Source organism: Orcinus orca, chromosome 12, assembly GCF_937001465.1.
Source record: "Orcinus orca chromosome 12, mOrcOrc1.1, whole genome shotgun sequence".
Lineage (NCBI taxonomy): Eukaryota > Metazoa > Chordata > Mammalia > Artiodactyla > Delphinidae > Orcinus > Orcinus orca.
Window position 1 is genome coordinate 20555272 of NC_064570.1, and position 21335 is coordinate 20576606.

The window sequence follows — 21335 nt, forward strand, 5'->3', positions numbered from 1 at the left end:
CCCATCACTCTAGATTAGTTTTGTCTCTTCTTGAACTTTAAGGGTAACCAAGTAGTATGTACTTCTTCGTGTCTGACTTCTTTCATTCAGCATAGTTGTTTTGAAACTTATCCATGCTGATGCATGTATAGTTTATTCTTTCTTTCTCATATATATTTTTTCTGATTAGCATTCCATTCTATCAATATACCACAATTTGTTTATTCATTCTGTTAATAGATGTGTGGGTGTGTCCTGATTTTGGCTATTATAAATAAAGCTGCTATGAATAGTCATACACAGATGTTTTGGTGGACATTTGTAGTATTTCGCTTGGGAGCATATGTAAGACTAGAATTAAGTCACAAAACAGCCGTGTATTTAGTTTCAGTGAATTCTGCCGAACAGTTTACCAACAGTGAATGAATAAATGGACACTCCTGGTAGCAGTGAGAGTTACAACTGTAGTTCCACACTTTCGCCAGCACTTGATATTATTATTTTTCATATTAAGCCCTCTGGTGGATGTGAGATGCTGTCTCATGGTTTTCATTTGCATTTCCTTCATTATTAATAATGTTGAGCACCTTTTCACGTGTATCTTGGCTAATTTGGTAAGGTAAAAACAGATATATTTTTTGGAGCAGTACTTGTTTAAGTCTTTCACACATTTTTATTGGGTTGTTTGTCATCTTATTGATTTGTAGGAATTCTTTGTATTCTGGAAAATGTCCTTTGTTGGATGTGTATATTGCAAATAGCTTCTCAGTCTGACTTTTCTGTTTTCTCTTTTAGTGATGTTTTTTCAGGAACGGTTCTTAATCAAATCCAGTTTATCAATTTTTTAAATAGTTACTGTGTTTTGTATCCTGCTTTAGAAATCTTTGTCTGTTCCACAGTCATGAAGGTATTCATTTTCCATTCACATTTAGGTCTGTGATCCATTCTATGATCTATCTCAGATTTTTGTTTTGGTGTGAGATAAGGGTCAAGGTTCACTTTTTTCAGTAAAGCTGCCCTTTTAAAATTCAGAGATTATATTACAAAGGAATAAGGGAAGAACGGATATCGGGGAGAATTGGCTGTCATTGCCATAGCTTCTATTTGTATGCACTTTGTAAGTGCTTGATATTTGATTAACTCTCAGCTACCTCTAATGGCAGCCTCATAATCAGACATATAGGCCTGTGATAGAAGACTTTCCCAGATCTACTTAACAGGAAGAGTACCAAGTAGTGACGGGGTTAGCTACTTCTTAGTGAGACCAATGTTCGAATCTTTAGTTAAAATTCCTCTCAAATTACCAGTGTTTCTTCTTTATATGGCACTGTTGCCATCATAGCAGTTGGGAGGTAATGAAATCCTAAATCAAGAAAATCTAAAGAAAGACGTGGCTCCCCAGGTCTTACAATAGAGTGGACTATGGTGGGAGGGAGACCAAATGAAACATCTTTTCGTCTTGGTTAGCTCCTAAACATCTCTCATCCTTTATATTTTGGAAAAGAGACTGGAGGTCTAGATTCCAGGTAATTTTTTTTTAATACATTTATTTATTTATTTATTTTTGGCTGTGTTGGGTCTTCGTTTCTGTGCGTTTCTCTAGTTGCGGCGAGCGGGGGCCACTCTTCATCGTGGTGCGCAGGCCTCTCACTATCGCAGCCTCTCTTGTTGCGGGGCACAGGCTCCAGACGTGCCAGCTCAGTAGTTGTGGCTCATGGGCCCAGTTGCTCTGCGACATGTGGGATCTTCCCAGACCAGGGCTCGAACCCGTATCCCCTGCATTGGCAGGCAGACTCTCAACCACTGTGCCACCAGGGAAGCCCCCTAGATTCCAGGTAATTTTACTGTTGGTTACCACTAATGCAGTTAGTAGATGCAGATTTTTCATTTCATAGGAAGTATTTAGTATTGCTAGACCTGAAACAAAAGGTCTCTGTTTGATAATTAAGGCTTGGACCCACCCAGTGTTGAGTGTCCTTCCTTTTTTCATTCCTGGGGGAAAATACTCTGAAATATCCTAGAAGGGTAGATGTATTAGTTTGCTTGGGCTGCCATAACAAAATACTACAGGTTGGGTGGCTTAAACAACATAAATGTACTCACAGTTCTGGAGTCTGGAAGTCCAAGATCAAGGTGCTAGCAAATTTGGTTTCTGATGAGGCTCTCTTCCTGACTTGCAGGTGGCTGCCTTCTTGCTGTGTCTTCGCATGGCCTTTCCTCTATGCACTGAGTGTGTGCATGGAGAGAGAGTGGTCTCTGGTGTCTCTTTGTCTTCTACTAAGGTCACCAGTGCTATTGGATTAAGGCTTCATCCTCAACCTCATTTAACCTTAATTATCTTTCTAAAGGCTCTATCTTCAAATACAGTCACATTGGGGGCTTCAACATAGGAATATTGGGGGGCACAATTCAGTCCATAACAATGGGTTTTCTAGAAATGCATGCAGCAGTAAAATATTGGGCCTGAATATAAGCTGCTTTAGTGTTCATGCTGCTTTCACTCTCTGCCATATATTTCATAAGAATAACCAGAGTTTTCATAATGCAATTAGTTTAGTTTAGCTCCTGCTGGAGATTTTGAGAGCTTGTGTGAAGTAGAGCTGTTGTGTTAAATCTGTCTGTACTTCTGTGAAGCGTGAAGTCAGTGTCATATGTTTTAGGGATAATACCGTGTCACATCAAAGAGATGTTTAAAACTGCAATCTAGAGAATTGTTTTTAAACATCTGGGGAAAGATGTTCATATTCTCAGAGGATGTGATGTAGAGCATCATTCACTGTGACATTTTAAAAATCTATAGTATATAGGAAAATTGTTGATTTTTCTGATACCTTTCTGGGATTATTAAGATAATACAGATCCGTCTTTGGATGTTGCAGATTATAAATTTTGCCAGTACACTTTAGGAATTTTTGTTTTGTTTTGTTTTGTAGTGACTTACCTGTTTCAGTTAATCCCAGTTTTTTTTTTTCCCACATTGTCGAAGGAGTAGATGATGGAAAGCATTCTAGTTTTAAAGCGTAAACATGTTACTCAGATTTTTAAAAATTAGAGTAGATGGTATCTTGTGTGTGTGTAAAAGAAGGAACGTTTGATTTCCTCTATTAGGTTGGCAATTCAAAATATCTTATAATCACCTAAATTCCTTGCCCCCTCTTATGCTTGCTTCAGTTAAAATAAGAAAGAGGAAGAAGAAACTTGTTGGTCCATGAGGTTGCAAGATTTTGAAGAGGAAGATTGATCAAAGGTTGTATATGTTGAAGTCCATGTTTTTTCCGTGAATCTTATGTTGGAAGCTCTCAGCTGTTTAGAAGCCAGTATCCCTATTCCTGTAATTGTTTTTACAGGTAGAGAAAGTGATGTAGTCTTTTCCATATCTTGCCTGGGAAGATATGGAATTACCTGAATTACATATGTGTTGTTTTTAAATTGGAAACGTCAGACTTCACTGGCCAAATAGGACCCGAGACTACATAAAATCTTTGTGGAAGATTTAGGAACAGCTAATGTAGAGCTAATTCTAGTAAAGACAGCATCTGACCTCCCTTTTTGGCGCATGGACAGATGTATAATGGTTCCTCCTGAACTGTCACTTTCAGATCCCCGTTTTTAAGTAGGAAATGAAGTGAAATAAATAGAAAAGTTTTCCAAATGAAAAGGAGATCATAAATCTGTTAAAAGCAGGTGACTGTGGTAAAAACACAGACAGTATATAGTGGCAATAGTGAGGCATCCTAGAACTAGTAGAAAATCAACATAATAGAAGGAATTTGATATGAGCAGAAATCTAAAGCACAAGAGCACAATCTCTTTTTAGATCAGAAAGGAAGAACAGGATTTGATAGCTATAGCTTATAAATGCTATTTACATAATTAAAGAAAGAATGTATCTACTGGATATGTTTTTTTCCACAAGAGATTTGGTGGCATTTTTAACATGACCAAGTGAGAAAGATTTGATGACAGAAAGGACTGTTGGGTCCCCCAACATCTACATTGAGATGTAGAGTATGGTAAAGTTGGTTCCTCTGATTGGCAGCATTTGATACCACTGTCCATTAAAATCATTTAACTAACTTACCTTGTTTGGATTACACTAAGGAGCCTTGTGTATCACTCAGGAGAGGCTAGGTTATGCTATAGAACAAATGACTCCAAAAGCTCAATGGTTTAACACAATGAAAAGTATTAGTTTATTGTTTGCCTATGCCACATATCCAAAGTAGATTGGAAAAGGGAAACCTGGAAGACACACTGGAGTCACTGGTCCATAGCAATTTTGAAATCCCTCATGACAGGTATCATGACATGTAGGGGGACAAATATTTCTTAATTAGGGCCTGATTCTACCTTCTCGTTCATTGTTTTAAGAGGCCTGGATCTTCCCTTTGGAGGGTTCTTTCTTTTCTTTTCTCTCCCTTAGCCACATATGAAGTGGAGAGTAAAGAATTTGCTGAACTTGGGAACTGAGCAACTCTTTCTGCCCACTTCCTCCAAATAGAAGGTTGGGAACCAAAGTATCATTTTAAGACTTCAATTGATAAGCTGGTTCTTTGGCAGCATAATTCTCTCCAAAATCTAGAATTTTTCTTATCTGTTTCCAACGATTTCTATGTGCTAGTAAATACATCCCTAGTTTTTTCTTTTGTTTTGAGATATGGTTCTTAGATTTGCTGCCTTGATTTGCTTTCTCATTCCTGTAGCTCTCTTTCTTGACCCAAAGAAAGTTACTTTGGGACTGGCTTGCTTCTTTTGGAAATCTTTACCCTTAATCTCATCTTCTTCCTCAGTCTTTTTATCCATATAAATGACTTAGTGGATACATTATCTATCATTGCCCTGAGGCAATTTAATTAAAAAAAAAGATTTTCCTAGGCTTATGACCTTCAAAGTCTTTAAACTGTTAGTATGGGAGTTGAGAAGTATTTAGTTCTTTTTTGTTTGCGATATGTGGGCCTCTCACCGCCGCGGCCTCTCCTGTTGCGGAGCACAGGCTCCAGACGCACAGACTCAGTGGCCATGGCTCACGGGCCCAGCTGCTCTGCTGCATGTGGGATCCTCCCGGACCGGGGCACGAACCCGTGTCCTCAGCATAAGCAGGTGGACTCCCAACCACTGTGTCACCAGGGAAGCCCTAGTTAGTTCTTTTAATACTGCAAATCTGAAATGTCTGATCCTCTATTCCTCCACTTCTTGAAAACTGGATAGTCCTTTTTGGAGCTCATCTCTTTCTTGAATACCTTGCCAAATGCAGCCAATAACCAGTGCACCCTTCCAGTGTTTTGTTTTGTTACCTCTTCTAGGGCTGCAGTTTCATTAGGTAGGTGATCTGCCTCCCAAGGCACCAGAAGCAAATGCTTTACCAAATACACCACTGTATAAAATACGCCACTATCTTTCCAGCTCTTAAGATAATTTTTCTCACTGCTTCCTGACCACAAAACCATGGTCATGTGTTTTAGGTTTTTGCTAGAGAAGCATCCTACTTCTGGTACCGATTTCTATATAGTCAGGATGGGCTAAAGTTATCTGTGCTAATGAGCCATCCCCAAACCTCAGTGGCTTCACAGAAGAACAGTTTATTTTCTTGTTCACACTGAACATCCATTGTGGATTTGTGGGAGGCTCTACTCCATCCACACTGTCAGACTTAGGCCTGTGAGGCATCACCGTCCTGAGCTGTATGCTTTCTGAAATACTTGGTCTTCTCGATTTACGTGGTAAGGAAAGATAATATTAAATGGTCTTGTGCCAGTAATTAACTGTTTGTTGGCAGCCCAGAGCTAGTCACATGGCCCTGCCTAACTATAAGCAGGTAGAGAAGTCCAAGCAGGAATATAAACAGAAGGACTGGTACTGTGACTCAAAACAGTTAAAAGTTTTAAGACAGTAAACTAACTACAAAAATATACTCTATCATTCCTTGACAAATTGATCTCAAATGACCTGGAAAACCAGGTTTGAATGTGGAATTCTTAGTCTTGAGGTTTCTGCACCTTTAGAACATGGCAGTGTAGGGAGAGCTGGCCCATCTTCTCTTTTCTTCACATTCTTGGCCCAATTCTGCACTATGAAGGGCACACATTTGGTTATGTCCACACCCCTACAAACAGCCACCCCTTGGCCACCTCTTGAGCCTAGTGTGGCACATAGAGTGGCATGATCTGTCCTAAAAAGTAACAGGTTTAGGTGAAAGGATTGTGCAGTCCCTGGTGGCAGGCTTGAAGCTCTTTGAACAAGAATTCCGTGGTTCCAGGATCCTGGAGCATAGTCTAGGAGGGGAGTCTGGGCCTGGGTGGGTATGTCCTCTTAGACACTTGGACTTTTCACTGTGGAGGGAAGGGTTTGCTGTGAACCACTCTTGCCCATGTTTAAGGACAGTGCTGAGCAAGTGTAATATCTGTGTTGCCTAGAAAATGAGAGTAAGATATGAATGAGCACGTAAATCTATACCATTCTCGTGCTTACTAATTTAGCTTCCTAGATAGAGCTAGAAAGGGAAAATGCCCTGATCACCAAAGTTGAGTTGAATGTCTTGACAATTATTACTTTTATTATAAAGTCCTCATTATAATATATAAATCAGTTTCTTATGTTTTTGTTCGTAGCAAATTTATATCAATCCTAGGTTTTCTGACCTTATGGAGGTATTGGGACTATGTCATATCTCTCTTAGTGATGCCCTTACCCTGTTACCATGTAATGGGAACAACTAAGAAACTGTGAGATCTAACCATCATGAAAGGCAGTCAGCCTGGGGAGCAGAATCTGGGTGATCAGATCAAATGTTAGCTCTACTACTTCATAACTGTCCAATATTAGGAAGGTATTTTTTCTTTCTGAGCCAAAATTTTCTTATTTGTATAAAGGGGATAAACCCACCTATTCTCAGGTTGTTGTGATCAATATAATATACACCAAGTGGCCTACACAGAAAATATTCATAGGTCAAGCAAAGGTTTTTTCTCAATTAAAATAATGAAAAGTAATGAGGTATTTTAAGAAGTAAATCTGAGATTTAGTACAGGGAGGTTGACATAAGGAAGGAAAGAGGTGGGGGTCCGTGGAAGATAAAGTCCTTAGTTTAATATCCTGAAAAGAGTGCTTTGGGGCAGCCCTAGGCTCTTGCTTATCTCCCAGGGAAGGTATGTATCTTTACTATCTCAACCTAATAATTTCTCTTGAGCTTCAGTGTCCTTATTTGTTAAATGAAGATAATAGGAATTGCTTTGATGACCTTGATAAGGATCCTTTGATAGCGTGGTGGAGATAAGAGCCAAGGGAATGGGTCGGAAAGTGAATAGGAGGTGAGGAAATGGGGATTATCTGTTTTCAATTCTTTTCTGTGAAGTTAATCTGAGAAAGTTAGTCTGTGAAACATAGTGGGAACTGGAGGGCAATGCGAGGTCAGTGAAGGTTTTGTTTATTAAAGGTTGGGAAGTACCAGAGCATGATTGTGTATTGGGGAGAAGTACCTCTAGTAGAAAGGGAGAGGATGATAATGGAGAGAAAACTTTGGATGGCGAGGTGGGGTTGACCTTTGGTGCTAGGAAGAGAAATTTGTAGGTTTAGCATTGGGAAGATGAGATGCTCCACCCAGTAGCGCTCTCTCTCTCGCGCGCTCTCTCTCTCTCTCTCTCTCTCTCTCTCTCTCTCTCTCTCTCTCTCTCTCTCTCTCTCTCTCTCGGCCCCCTTCTCTCCCCCCCCCTTTCTCTCTCTCTCAGTGAAGCATGAAGTAGGGATGTTAGCAAAGAGATGTATGTACAACTGTGGGGAGTGGGAGGTCATTTGGAAGATAGTAGAGAAAGTGGGAAATTAATAAGAGTGAGGGAATATTCTGGAGTTGTGCAGGCTCTGGAACCCAGCTGAGTCTGAGTTGACAGGGTTAGAGTGAAGTCACTCTCCCCAGCTGTGAGACCCCATCTCTGAACCCTTTGTCGTCATTTCTCCTGCAGTAGCCTTTCCATTCTATTGTTTTTGAGCATTTTTGATATTACCTGAGTCACTCTTCAGTTACACTGAGCTGCCTGCTGGGGCTGTCCAAGTTAAGGTCAAGGTACCCGTTATTATTTGGTTAGCTCTCTGATTACAAAATTGTATAGGTTTTGAGTAGTCTACCCAGCTTTTCCCCCAGCTCGTGCTATTATTGGTGTGAGATTTTGTAGAGAGTGAGGTGGTTCAGAAATGACTATAAATTGTCTTTATCTCTATATAAGGTCATTACAATGGACTGAATGTTTATGTCCACACAAAATCTACATGTTGAAATACTAATGCCAAATGTGATGATATTTGAAGGTGGGGCTTCAGGAGGTAATTAGATCATGAGGGTGGAGCCTTCATGAATGAGATTAGTGCCCTTATGAGAAGAGGCCAGAGAACTAGCCAGCTGTTTTTCCTGACACTTGAGAGTACTATGAGAAGTCAGCAGTCTTCAACGTTGAAGAGGGTTCTTACCTGAACCCAAGCATACTGGCATTCTTCTCAAACTCACTTGGAACATTCATCAAGGTAGACCACATAAAACACATCTTAACAAAGTTAAAAGGGTAGAAATCATATGATATCTGCTCTCAGACCACAATGGAATTAGAGTCAATAATAGAAAGACAACTGGAAAATTCTCAAAATACATGGAGATTAAACAACATACTTACAAATAATACATAGGTCAGAAAAAATCTCGGGAAATTTAAAAATATTTTGAACTAAATAAAAATGAAAACACAACTTATCAAAATATGTTGGATGCAGAGAAAGCAGTGCTTAGAAGGAAATGTATAGCATTGAATGCATATGCTAGGAAGGAAGAATCAATCTGTTTTCATCTTAGGAAATTAGATAAAGAAAAGCAAACTAAATCTAAGGTATGGAGAAGAAAAGAAGTAATAAGAATTAGACCAGAAATCAATGAAATTGAGAATAGGAAATCAATAGAGAAAAGCAAGGACACAAAAATTGGTTTTATTGAAGAGATCAATAAAATTGATAAGCCTCTAATGAGGCTAACTAAGAAGAGAAGAGGGAGGATACAAATTACTCATATCAGAAATGAAGCGACATCACTTCAGATCCCTTGGACATTAAAAGGATAATAAAGGAATACAATGAACTAAGTGCCCACAAATTTGATAACCTGGATGAAATGGATCAACTCTTTAAAGGACAATCTGCTAAAACACAGAAGAAGAAATAGACAATTGAAGAGGATTTCTCAATTAAAGAATTCAGGTAAATAATTACCTTCCAAAATAGCACCAGGCCCAGATGGTTTTACTGGTGAATTCTGCCAAACATTTAAGGAAGAAATTATGCCGGTTCTCTATAATCACTTTCAAAGGATAGAAGCAGAGGGAATACTTTTTAACTCATTCAATGAGGCTAGCCTTACCTCAGTAGCAAAACCAATAAGCAATTACAGCAGCATTGTAGGATACAAGTTCATTATACAAAAGTCGGTTGCTTTCCTATATATGCTTTCCTTGTTTCCAATGAACAAGTGGAATTTGAAATTAAGAACACCTTCCTGGGACTTCCCTGGTGGTCCAGTGCATAAGACTCTTGTCTCTCAGTGCAGGGGGCCTGGGTTCGATCCCTGGTCGGGGAACTAGATCCTGCATGCATGCTGCAACTAAGAAGTCCACGTACTGCAACTAAAGATCCTGCATGCTGCAACTAAGACCCCGCGCAGCCAAAATAAATTTAAAAAAAAACAGCAACGAGAAAACCACCTTCCCATCATTTTTACTGTGAACCTAAAACTGCTCTAAAGAATAAAATATTTTAAAATAAATATTAAAAATATGAAATCTATGAGTTCGGTCACTACTTTAGCTTACCTTTTACCTTTTGATTTTTGAAGTGAGTAGTCTATGTTAAGGTAACGAGGAACAAACATCTTTTCAGAGAATTTGTTCCTTAAACTGAAACTTACTCTTTAATGCAGAAAAATAGAATTCCTTATTCATGATTTGACATTCAACTACACAGTAGACTCTTAATACACAGTGAGTAAGATACTTATTGTTCACAAATGGATGTTATTTTAGTGTTAAAAATAGATATACAAGGGGTTAGGGACAGAAGGAGGTTGTGGGGAAGGAGGTGGGTGTACTTATGAAAGGATGACATGAGGAATCTCTCTTAAAACTTCATGTGAATCTGCAATTATCTCAATGAAGTTACAATTAAAAATGCACACACAACTACTATATAAAACTAATATATAGTTTTTATTTTTGTTTTTAGGTTTTTCCCGCCTGATTGACAACATAGTCATCATTGGCTTTTGTAAGTTGATATTTTAATTTCTTTATCCTTCACCTCCAACCTTGTATATTTTCTAATTACATGAGAATATTTTTCTAGGGAATCTGAACAAGAATTAGAGCAAAACCTTTTTTTTTATTTGGTTCTTATATTATTTTAAAGATAGTCTCACTTTTTCTCATACCATTAGGTGATAGTTATTTTGAGAAGGTTTGAATTACACATCTTGGGCTGGGGCCATCTGTTTCTTTGGAGTGACTTCCCATCAGGGTTATGATTAGCAGGAGCAAAGTGCCATCTGTGGAGCTGAGGTGGCACATCCATCCATCCCGTTGGACATCACATTCTTCACCTAGAACATCCTTGTGGCAGATGGTAAGAGGGACACAACATCCTGGGAGAAAGCCACTAATGGGAATGGTTTGCCTAATGAGGTATAACAAATTCTGTTTCGTTTATCTGTGAAAATCTGGCAATGAGATGAAATGAAGGGAGAATTGCAGATTGGGAGAATTTAGCTTTATTCTCATTTTATCATTTGGAGTAGCTATATGTCTGTTCAGTAACTTTTTCTTGTAGCATATTGAAGAAAAATTTAGATCTCCTGTTTCATGGTAGTTTTTTTTAATTCAGTGAAATCTAAACATTTGAAATAGATTTGAACAAACATTTTTAACCTGGGAAATGAATTATCCCCTCTTTCACTGAAAACATTTACAGTATTAAATGGCTAATCCTCTCCACTGCAACCAAACTTTCTTCTTCCTTAGTCTTCCTCATCTCAGTAAATGGCAACTACATTCCTCCAGTTGCTCAGATAGTCTCTGTGGCACCATCATCCTCTCTTCTTTCTGTCATCCCCTATACACCCAGCTGTCAGGAAATACTGTCAGCTCTGCCTTAAATATATCTAGGAGATGACTGCTTTTCACCATGTATTCCACTACCATACTGGTCAAAGCCTTCATCTTTTTATTAAAATAGCCTCCTAACTTGTTTCCCTGCTTTTACACTTTCTCCACTATAACCCATTCTCCAAATGGCAGCCAGATAAATTATTTAAAACTCTTAAGTCTGATCATGTTACTTTTCTGCTCCAGTGACTCCGGTGCCTCTCTTCACAGAGGCTTATCAACTTCTACATGATATGGGCCCCCATTACCTCTGATCTAACCTAACCTTTTACTGCTCCCCCTCACTCACTGCTTTAGCCATACCAATATTCTTGTTCCTACATTGGGGTTTTGCAATTACTGTTCCCACAAATAGCCACATGACTCACTTCCTTACCTCCTTTAAATCTTTGCAAAATTGTCATCTCTGTATCCAGGCCTTCCCTGACTACCTTATTTCAAATTACCACTGTTTCTCCCTGCCTTACACTCCCAGCACTTCCTATCACTACAGTACTTTATTTATTTATTATTATTTTTAAAATAAATTTATTTGTTTTTATTTATTTTTTGGCTGCGTTGGGTCTTCGTTGCTGCATGCGGGCTTTCTGTAGTTGCGGCGAGCAGGGGCTACTCTTCGTTGTGGTGCGCGGGCTTCTCCTTGCAGTGGCTTCTCATTGCAGAGCACAGGCTCTAGGCATGCAGGCTTCAATAGTGGCACGTGGGTTCAGTAGTTGTGGCTCGCGGGCTCTAGAGCGCAGGGTCAGTAGTTGTGGCGCACGGGCTTAGTTGCTCCGCAGCATGTGGGATCTTCTCGGACCAGGACTCGAACCCGTGTCCCCTGCATTGGCAGGCGGATTCTTAACCACTGCACCACCAGGGAAGTCCCAGTATTTTATTTTTTTAACCACCTTCTGTTATATATTTTACTTATCTGTCTCCCTTTCACTTGAAGATGAACTCTACAAGAGTAATAATTTTTGTGTGTTTTGTTTACAAAGATGGGAAAGTGGGATAGGGAAAATGGATTGTATAGCGGTTACTGACTTTGCCTAATACAACCTTCTCTTGTTGCCTCGTGACCACAGAGATAGGTAAGTGAAAAAAGCAACTAAAATCTCAATCATCTATGTATTTCTAGGATTACTGGGAGAAAAACTAGGTTTGAAATTTCTTCTAAGAATATACTTCATTTTCTTTTCAGTGCTTGTTTGATTAGAAGTTCTTTGGTAAAAATGAGTAGATACTGATATTTTTAGTAAATGATTCCTAATGCCATTTTGTTACTGAAGATTTAGAGTGTTCTATCAGAATTGAGTTCCAGAAGTGTGCTTTTTAAAAGCTATAAATTAAGAGCAGACAGAATGGTGGATAGCACAAGTTTTAGAACCAAGTGTAGCCTGGCTTGAATTCTGGCTGTGATTCCAATAAGTACACTATAAGCAAGTTAATGAGGCTTTCTTAGACACAGTTTGTCTTTTATAAAATTGAAATAATAATAGTTGTGAGGCTTATGAGGATTAATTGAGGTGATAGACTTGGCCATTAGCAACATTCAGTAACTATTAATCCTTTAATCTGATATTGCTCAGTTTTATAAGCTTGAGATACTAGTAATAAATTATTTTACAGTGTACTTTGTAGAGAAGACAGTCTTTTATAATTTATGTCATTACATATAGTAAATTTTGAAAAAATTATGTATATTTTATGGAAGAGAAAATGACTAGGAGACATGAGCTGCTCTGTAATGTGACCCCAGAAAATTTTTTGCATTTTTTTGTGATCTCTACACTTTAGCAATGTGGAGAGGATGAAATGAGATAGTGTAGATTTGTCAGTACTTATTTTAAAATATAAAACGTTAATGCAAATGTAAGGAATTGGAATATCATACTGAGGGGACTTCTACCATGACTTCCAGTCATGATGTAGTAACAGGAACTGGATTTATTATCCTGCCTTAGCAAAACAAACAAACAAACAAAACCCCATAAAATGTATGAAACAAAGGTTTTCAAACATTGGGTGACAAGTGGCATAAGACAGTTAACCTTGAGATAAAAGAAACAAATGATGTGCCCAAGGCCACAGTGTAAGAGGGGAACCCAGACACAGCTTAGTAGTCACCCTGAATTGAGGTGATTAAGCTGGCAATTCAGGGAGGTTGAAGCAGCTAGAATTTGCAGGACAGAGGACCAGAGAGAAGAGAGCTCTGGAGATCTTCAGAGGGTTCCCTTGGAGTCTTCAGCTGAGTGCTGATTAGTGCGTGCTTACGAGAGAACTACCCAAGGCTTGGAGAAAAACCACTGGGAAGGGAAAGTTAGCTCATGTAGGGCTGGGAAGTGTGCATCCCCACCATTCAGAGTAGAAAAACTTTGTAATACAAGTGGCATTAGATGGAGTGCTCAGAAGGGTATTGCCTCAGTGGTGAGGCAAAATTAGCTCTAGACTAAAGGCTGGCCTGATCCTACCTAAAAAATCTTAAAAGTGGGAATTCCCTTGTGGTCCAGTGACTAGGACACAGGTTTTCATTGCTGTGGACCTGGGCTCGATCCCTGATTGGGGAACTGAGATCCCACAAGCTGCACTGTGTGGCCAAAAAAAACAAAACAAAAAAAATCTTAAAAGTAAGCCATTAAAGAGGAATCACAACACTTTTTTAGTAAAGGGCCAGATGGAAAATACTTTAGGCTTTACAGGCAATATGACCTCTGCTGCAACTACTTAGCTCTGCCATTGTAATGTTAAAGCAGTCATAGACAATATGTGAATGAATGGGGGTGGCTGTATTCTAATAAAACTTTATTTACATAAATAGACTCTGGGCCAAATTTGGCTTGTGCACCATAATTTGCAGACTTCTGGTTTACAGGGTCGCACTGTGGGACTTCCTTGGCCGTCCAGTGGTTAAGACTCCACGGTTCCATTGCAGGGTGCACAGGTTAGACCCCACATGCCGCATGGTGCGGACAAAAAATTAAAATAGAAAAGAAAAGGGTCAAATTGTTTCTAGTCACTTAACTCCAACTCAGAACAAAGCTCAAGAATATATAAAGAAACACAAAATATCCAGCACCTAACAAGGTAAAGTACACAGTGTCTAGCATTTAATCAAAATTTACCAGATATGCAAAGAAACAGGAAAATTCAGTAGTAAGAGAAAATTCAATCAATAAAAATAGACTCAGAAATGAAACAGATTTAATAAACAAAGATATTAATAAAGTTAATAAACATTTTATTTGAGTAATTTAATGAGATTTTAATAACATATTCACTAAATGAATATATTAAAAACATTAGTATAACTAAGTTTTGTATGTTCAATAGAGGAAGCATAAATTTGTTAAGAAAAGACATGAAAGCTATAAAACGACCCAAATTGATCTTCTAGAGACAACATAAACATCTGAGATGAAAAATACACTGGATAGGATTAATAGTGGACTAGACACTGCAGAAAGAAAGATTGCATGAACTTGAAGACACAGCAATAGAAATTACACAAAATAAAACACACACACAAAAATCCTGGGAAAAAAAGCCCATCAGTGAGCTGTGGGATAACTTTAAACAGCCAAAAATATTGTGTAATTAGAGTCTCCAAAGGAGGGAGGGAACAGAAAAAAAATTTTTTTAAATAATGGCTGAAAATTTGCTAGATTTAATGAAAACCATAAGCCCACAAATCTCAGAAGCTCAATGAAAAGCTAGCAATTACCAAAAAAAAAAAAAAAAGAGAAAAAAATGAAGAAAATTACATCAAGGCACAACATTAATCAGATAATTTAAAACCAGTAATAACGAGAAAGATTTTAAAGTAGAGAACGAAGAAACTATAAATTTAGAGGAACAAAGAACGACAGCAGACTTTTCATCAAAAGCAAAGCAAGCCAGAAGACAGTGGAGCAATGTCTTTAAAGTAATGGAAGAAAAAACTGTTAACCTAGAAATCTATAGCTAATGAAAATATTTTTCAAAAAAGGTAGTGAAATAAAGACATTTTCAGACATTCAAAACCTTAAAGAGTTAGTCACCGTTAGACCCACACTACAAGAAATGCTAAGTCCTCAGGAAGAAAGAAAATAATACCAAGTGGAAATAAAGAGCACCAGAAATGGTAAACACCTGGGTAAATGTATAAGGTTTTGCTTTTTTAAATTTAAAGCTTTTTAAAAAGGTAATCATTTAAACAAAATAGTAATAGTGGAGTTGGGGTTTATAACATATAAAAGGTGTGACAATAATTGCACAAAGATCAGGAGGGGAAAAATGAAATATAATATTAAAGTTTTTTTTACTATATGTGAAGTACAATATCCCTTAAAGGGATATTGTAATAAGTTAAGGATATAGCCATAAACCCTAAATCAACACTAAAGCATAAAAAGTAGTCATAAGACAAAGGAGATAAATCAGAAAAAGAAATAGTTCAAAAGAAGGCAGGGAAAAATGGAAAAGGGAATGGAGAACAGATGGGACAAATACAAAAAAAAAAAGCAAGGTGCTACATTTCAACCTAACCATATCAATAAGTATAACACATTAAGTATAAATGGTCTAAATACTCTCATTAAAAGGCAAAGAATATCAAATTAGGTTCAAAAAGAAAAAAACAAACAAGGATTAACTCTATGCTGCCTGCAGAAAAAGTGCACAACATATATAGAGAGATAAAAAGATTACAAGCTAAAGGATGGAAAATAATATACACTTAAGCACTAATTTTTTAAAAAGCCTGCGGACTTCCATGGTGACTCAGTGGTTAAGAATCTACCTGCCAGTGCAGGGGACACAGGTTCGATCCCTGGTCTGGGAAAATCCCACATGCCGTGGAGCAACTAAGCCCGTGCGCCACTACTACTGAGCCTGAGCTCTAGAGCCTGTGTGCTGCAACTACTGAAGCCTGCACACCTCGAGCTCGTGCTCCACAACAAGAGAAGCCACTGCAAAGAGAAGCCCGTGTACTGCAATGAAGAGTAGCTCCCACTCGCTGCAACTAGAGAAAGCCTGGGCACAGCAACGAAGACCCAACACAGCCAAAAAAAAAAAAAAAAGCCTGGAGTGGGGACTTCCTTGGTGGTCCAGTGGTAAAGAACCTGCAATGCAGGGGATGTGGGTTCAATCCCTGTTCGGGGAACTAAGATCCCACATGCCAGGGGCAACTAAGCCCATGCACCACAACTACTGAGCTCGCGTGCCTCAATGAGAGAGTCCATGTGCTGTGGACCCTGCGTGTCACAACTACAGAGCCCATGTGCCCTGGAAGCCCGCGTGCCACAGCGAAAGATCCCTTATGCCTCAACAAAGATCCTGCATGCCACAACTAAGACCCGATGCAGCCAAAAAAAAATAGAAGAAAATAAATAAGTTTTTTTAAAAAAAGCCTGGAGTGGCTATATTAATATCAGACAAAGTAGAAATTAGAGCAAAGAATATTGCCAGGGAGAAAGAGGGTTCTTTCATAATGATAAAGTGGTAAATTCATCAAAAAAAATCCTCTTAAATGTTTATGCACCTAATAGCAGGGTTTCAGTATATACAAGGAGAAATAGACACATCCACAAATGTAGTCAGATTTCAGTACCCTCTCTGAACAGATACATCAAGTAGATAACAAACCAATAAAGATATAGAAGGCTAAAACACCACTATCAACCAGCTTGACCTAATTGACAGTTATAGAACACTCTACCCAACAAAAGCAGAATACACATTCTTTTCAAGCATGCCTAGAACTTTATCAAGATAGATCATATTCTGGGTAAAAAAAACAAGACAATTAATTTAAAAGGGTTTAAATCATACAAAGATTAAATCAGAACAGAAAGGTATCTGGAAAAGTATCTTATAACCGAACAACACACTTCTAAATAACCCAGGGGCACATTCTAGGCCATACAGAATATGTTACATTTCAAAGAATGCCAGTCATACGAAATACATTCTCAGACAACAGTGGAAATGAAGTTAATAACAAAAAGTTAGTGTAAAAATTCTCAAATATTTGGAAATTAACACAGTTCTAAATAATGCCTGCTGCATCAAAGAAGTCTCACGAAATATTTAAAAATACTTTAAAATAAAGTGAAAATATAGTCTATAAAAATGTGTGGGATGCAGCTAAAATAGTGCTTGGAAGGAAATTTATAGCATTAAATGTTTATATTAGAAAAAAACCTAAAATCAATAACTGAAGTTTCCACCTTATGAAACTAGAAAAGAGCAAATTAAACTTAAAGCAAGCAGAAGAAAGTAAATAATAAAAATTAGAGAAGTCAACAAAATTGAAAATAGGAAAATGATAAAGAAAAACCAACAAAACGGAAAGCTGGTTTCTTTGAACAAGATTAATAAAATGATAAACATATAGCGAGGCTAACCAAGGATAAAAGAGAGAAGACATAAATTACCAGTATCAGGAAGGAAAGAGGAGCCACGACTACTGACCTCATGGATTTTACAGGGCTAATGAGAGAATACTACAATCTCTGCCCACAAATTTGAGAACTTAGATGAAATGGACCAAATCCTAGAAAGATACAAACTACCAAAACTCCCTCAGGGAGAAATAGATTACCTGAACAGCTCTATATCTATTAAAGACATCAAATTAATAGTATATATTAAAAACAAACAAACAATACCACCACCACCACCACCACCAAAAACCTTCCAAAAAAGAAACCCAGGCCCAAATGGTCACACTGGTGAATTTTACCAAATAACCCATGTGACATAAATGAAAAGGGTAATTGGGAAGTATTTTCAACTGAATGGAAATGAAACATATTTCCAAATAATTAGGATGCAACTATAGCGGTACTTAGAGGGAAACTTATAGCACTAATAATCTATATTAGGAAAGAACAGTCTCAAATTAATGGCTCAAGGTAAGGGATTGTTAAAATTGCCTTCAAATATCTAATGTCTTTTGTTAAAAAATATGTTTGTTTCATATTGTTGGAGAAGACAATTAGAGGTGGTTATAAAAAGGCAATTCTTAGCCCTTCATGAGAAAGAAATAACCATCAAACTTCCACAGCTATGGACTGAGTTTCTTTAGTGAGACATGCTTCCTTAGACATTCTTAAGGGTTCTTCCCAACTATTAATTTCTGAGATAAATGGTAGTGAAGGAAAAAAAAAATTCTCAGTGTTAATAGGCTATAGATAAACAAGCACATTTAAACTGATGTGTTATATAGTAGGTAATGCAATGTAAGAATGAGCAGTAATTTTTAAAAATCACAGAAATACAGAATTAGAAGGAGCCTTAAGTGGTGTTGAGTCAAACAACAGTGGCCTCAATTCCCTGCCTTTTTAAATATCAAAGCACTGGATAAAAAAAATTTTTAAAGGGGGAACCATTGATGTTTGCAGATCAGCAAAAGCAGTGAAGGACAACTAAATCACTGAATGACATATTCAGAATTCAGAGAAAATCCCATGAAGCTCAAGAACAACCAAGAATATTCTAGACGTGCTTGTGTACTAGGTAAAAGTTGGATAAATGCCATCTACTTTCCAAAGCCTTTTCTGGCTCTCCGAGACTTACTGGCCTGTCTCTGTCTTCCCATAGTATTTTGTACACTCTGCACTGTAGCATCTGCATACCATCATCTATCAATCAGGGGTCATGAAAAATGAGACAAGGAGTTAAAAAGTAAGGTTTGCCTTTTATCACTGGCAGTCTTTTCTTGTGCTAGAAAGTTAATCCATGTTCTCCTAGTGAGTAGCATGAGGGTCAAATGAAGTAAGACATGTATTCTTTGAAAACTTTAACGCACTAGCTACATAAAACAAGTATTCCTATTAGGTATTTTTCTCTTCATGTGGCAATAGTCTGTGAATTTCTGCCTAACACCAGTACATTTCTACTTAAAATGGTTAAACGGCAAGAAGTAGAACTGATTGTACAGAAAAACAACATTGCTGCTTTATAGCAACCATGAACTTGCCTCAGTTTTTTTTTTTAAGACCAATTAGTGTTTCTATTTTGTATAGTAGCTTATCTTTTATGACAGTTTGATCTTGGTTTATTACTTGACCCCATAAAATCCTAGACTTGAGTGCTAAATTTTTAGTGCTAGAGGGAACCATGTAATCTAGAGGCTGAAAGTTAAATTTTGTGTCTTTTTATTGAAAAGGAAGCATTTTCCCCCTTTTAACAAGTTTTATATTGGTTTGATTTTCAACATCAATGATAATAGCTACCATTATTGAGCATCTCTTATATGCTAACACTGCTCTAGGTGCTTTACACAGGTTATCTGATTCTATCCTTTGCAAGCCCTATGAAAGAAGGTATTATTCCTCTTTTACAGATGAGGAAACCGAGGTTCTGGAAATACTGTTAAATTGCTTAATTTACAAAACTACTAAAAGGTGACACTAAAATTTGAATGTGAACCTGACACCAGAGTCCATACTCTTAAACACTGCCTCCTTGAATGAGCGGTACAATGCATTAGAAATAGATTCTTATTACTTATTTAATACAGTTACGGAGAACGTCAGTGAATAATTACACGCAGAGGTGGTAGCTAGGGGCAAAGGAAACAGCATGGGATTTAGAAACAATATTGAAAGTTGTGACTCATATACTTATTTGTTCTGTGACTTTGGCAAATCAATTGATTACCTCTCTTGAGGCTTTTTTCCTCATTCAAAAATAGAAATTCATAAAACCACCTATCTCAGATGGTTATGGTGAAGATCAAATTGATGTTTCTAAGTGCTTTGTAAATGCTTTTGAAAAGTATATAAGTGAATTGATGAGTATATGTCGTCATTTGCCATAGCCTTTCTTCGAGTAGTAAATTTTCTGACTGCTTTTAAAAAATGATTTGATTCATAGAAACGTAGCGAGTTTCCAAAGCAGCTCTATTGAATTAGAGTGATCTATTATAGAAGGAGGTTATACTCCTAAGACCAGCTTTCTTCGATGAAGTACATCGTTTTTGAGGAACGATTATTTCACAATCCTTCGTAAAGGAATTCTTCACGGATGTTTCTGTCTCCATTTTGGAAGAGTAGGGAGACACAGAGGCCAAAGTGAATCAGTGCCAGAGTCAGCTTTGAGGTTCCTAATATAACTGTCACACTGAGCCTACCAAGAATTCCACTACCTTTCCTGTGCAGTTGGGAGTTCTGTATTTTCTAAGTTTATTTCTGTCCCAGTTTGAGAAAAGTGAAAGTCTTTACCTTGAGGACTGTTCAGTACCCTATACAAAATGGCATCTTTGGCAGTCAAATGAATAATCAATGAATGGACCCCCCAGGTCAGTCCCGAAGCTCCTAAGATGGGCACGTGGGAAGGCCGTGTTCTGTGTCATGGAGTGAGTTCTCCATACCTTTCATTCCAGTATTGTTTATTTTCTTTTTGGTTTAGGAATTTTGAAACTTAACCCATCTATTCCCATGTTTACTCAGGATTAGCAGCAGAAATGGAGTGGAGCACAATAAAATGAACGCATTTTGTTACGGGCTCTCGTGAGCGTGGTGTCAAAGTAGCAGTTCGGAATTCAGTGGAGACTTTGGAAATCTTTAAATTCTGTGTGTTCAGTGTAGGTAACGAATCAGGATAATCCACTTTCTTCCCTAGTCCCTCTGGTTCTCCCCTCCCCCCTCGCTAACCCTCTTCTGACACACACACACACACACACACACACGCACGCACGCGCGCGCGCACACACACACACACACACACACACACACACACACACACACACACACCCTCATTCACCCACAGACTGTCATTTAAGAGCTTGGATTACCAGTTTCGGTGATTACCTAGCTCACATCAAAAAGCTAACTGTTCTATCTCTGTTGTGTTTGTGTTTTGCAAACAGAATTTATGCAAATGGAGTCTCTCTTTAGGTCGCGTGGCCTTCTCTGGAGATGAGGCCTGAGGGAAGCCCCAGGAGTTACAGCTCTCAGTTCATCCTACGGTAGTAGTTTACTGGGTGTGAACCAAGAAGGGCAGTGCGTGTAGCAGACCTCCTATCATCAGCAGAACCATTAGGTTGAGAATAGAGTGTCCCAGTGGTGTAGGTATGGTGACACGAAAGAAATTGCAGATTAAGTGAGACCATCGCTTGTGGGATTGCAGGGTGGAGAAAGAAAGGGAGAGTGAGCGGGCCTAGTTTATTTATGGAATGTCGGGGGGCCGTCGTGGCTCAGCGGGCCC

At 38.1% G+C, this 21335-nt stretch overlaps 1 protein-coding gene across 10 annotated transcripts in view; it reads left to right on the top strand.

Moving 5' to 3' along the window:
• PLAGL1 (PLAG1 like zinc finger 1) overlaps positions 1-21335 on the top strand; it is a 100006-nt gene that overhangs the window by 44132 nt on the left and 34539 nt on the right. For 9 of the 10 annotated variants that reach the window (XM_033405808.2, XM_033405824.2, XM_033405810.2 and 6 more), the window contains one exon: positions 10228-10269. The exons of the other annotated variant lie outside the window; for it this stretch is intronic. The gene's annotated coding sequence lies outside the window, so the exon portion shown is untranslated. The remainder of the gene's footprint in view (positions 1-10227; positions 10270-21335) is intronic. 10 annotated transcript variants of the gene reach the window in all.